We start from the raw sequence: 2,484 nt of genomic DNA, 5'->3' as shown, positions 1-2,484 counted from the left end.
CTTTCTTTCTTTCTTTCTTGACAGAGTCTCACTCTGTAGCCCTGAGTGACCTGGGAGTTGCTTTGTAGACCAGGCTGTCTCTCACGTGCCGGGATTATAGGCATGTGTCACCATGCCTGGCTGTATTTCTATCTTAAAGTAAACCCATAAAATATAGGCTTACGAAGTACAATCTGATAAGGCACATGTGGTCACAGTAACAACCTTGGAAAAAATGTTGGTGATATACCAAAACAGGGTTTGGACTCTACAAGAAAAACAAAATTACTTTCAGAAACTGAGAGGAAAAGCATGTGTCATGCTAATTAGTGGGTGCAGCTCACTATGTCAATCCTAGAGATTGGAGGCTTAAAACTGGCAACACATTTTCCTCCAGTTCTATGTGGACCAGAAATCTAACAGCCAAGCTAGGGATAGAGGGAAGGGGAGGAGGTCCTCCCCTAGCAGTGGACTGGGGAAGGGCATGAGAGGAGAAGAGGGAGAGAGGGTGGGAATGGGAGGTGACGAAGGAGGGGGCTATAGCTGGGATACAAAGTGAATAAATTTTAATTTATAACAAATACATAAATTTTAAAAAAGAAAGCATAGATAAACAAAATGTGGTGTTTACTCACGGTGGAATACTGTTCAGCCACCAAAACAACTGAATTCTGAAACACATTACAACGTAAGTAAATTCGAAGCCATAAGGCAAAGTGGGGAAAAAAACCACACAAAAAAGGCAACTGTTGTACAGTAACACTTATGTGATGTACCTAGGACGGTGAAATAGGTTAGGACTGACGTGTAAAGGTGGATCCCAGCACTGGAAGTGGCGAATGAATTCCTGGCTTAATGAATGCAGCCTCAGTGTTCCGGATCTGGAAAGGGCGCCCGAGCCGCACGGTGGTTACAGCAGTGCGCGCATTCTCAGTGTCACAGAGCCAGACACAAAGCATCCTAAATGAGAAATACTGCACAGCGTTTGCAACGGTGAGAATCAAACACGGGCCAGGCGGTGGCACAGGCCTTTAATCCAGCACTCTGGAGGCAGAGGCAGGTGGATCTCTGTGAGTTTGGGACCAGCCTGGTCTACAGAGTGAATTCTAGGACAGCCAGGGCTACACAGAGAAACTGTGTCTCAAACAAACAAACAAACAAACAAACAACAACAACCAATAAATAAATAAATAAATAAGCAAACAAACAAGTAAGTAAATAAAAGCATGGTCTGGAGAGATGGCTTAGTGGCTAAGAGCACTGACTGCTGCTCTTCCAGAGGACCCGTTCGGTTCCCAGCACACATGTCAGGTGGCTCTGGAGAATCTGGTGTCCTCTTCAGGACTGCACAGGCACTACACATATGTAGCACATACATGCTACATACATGCAGACACATACATAGACATAAATAAAAACAAAAATAAATCTTCAAAAGAAGAAAAATAGAGGTTGGGATGATGGCTCAGTGGGTAAAGTGCTTGCCTTGCAAGTGTGAGGACCTGAGTCTGAGTCCCCGAAACGGCGTTTTAAAAACGGAGCTAGGCATTTGGCGTGCCCTTGTTATCTCAGCAAGGCTGCGGTGGGAGATGGAGATGGCGGGTCCGGAGCTCACTGGCCAGCTAGCCTAGCCTGTGCTTGCTGACTTTCCAGACCACCTCACGTCGTCAGACACAAAAGGTGCCTAAGCAGCAACTGGTGAGGTTGCCCTCCGACCGCCCCCCCCCAACGTCTAAAAAGGACCAGCCATAGTTTCAACATGCAATTATTTCTAAGATCTCTATTAATGATAATGTTTTGTAAGAAACCAAAATAACAAGGAGAAAAGGAAAGGAGACTGTAGCTGAGAAATAAGCTGGTGGCTCCCTATCTTCTGAATTAAGAGTGTAACTCTGCCTCTTAGCGACTGCAGGAACCAAAAACCCTCTAGCAACAGTAGCAAACTTGGAGAGGCCAGGCAGGAAGCTCCAGCAGGTGAAACTTGGCAGCTGGGGTGTGGTAAATCTGAGGCCACATGCCCTGTCTGACTGGGGCAGCTGCAGCTCCACCCTGAGCTGCAGGAATGTGGGCACGGTGTTGGGAGGATTTTCCATTTTTCAAGTGAAGCTGTACTTGAGATTTTTATGTGTAATGTTGGCATCTAATTTTTTAAAGCACTTTTATTACTGCAAGCCAAAGGAAGCTAACTGCAGGCCAAGGCATGTACACTTGAACAACCACTAGTTTGTGATGTCTTTCAGAAACATCCAGAATACAAAAGAAGAAAGGCATGGTGGTGGTGCACGCCTTTAATCCCGGCACTCAGGAAGCAGAGGCAGGAGGATCTCTGCAAGTTGGAGGCCAGCCTGGTCTTCATAGGTAGAGTCCCAGGACAGACAGCCAGGGCCACAAGAAATCCTGTCAAAAAAAATAAAAAATTAAAAAAAGAGATTTCTTCTCACTAATTTTTAATCATTCAAATTACTCATTTGGAAGCATAATATTTAATTTAGTAGCACTTGGCTG

Source organism: Psammomys obesus, unplaced genomic scaffold (assembly GCF_907164565.1).
Source record: "Psammomys obesus unplaced genomic scaffold, mPsaObe1.curated_primary_1811, whole genome shotgun sequence".
NCBI classification, from domain to species: Eukaryota; Metazoa; Chordata; class Mammalia; order Rodentia; family Muridae; genus Psammomys; species Psammomys obesus.
The sequence above is the reverse complement of the archived record's forward strand: the minus strand, read 5'-3'. Positions refer to the sequence as shown.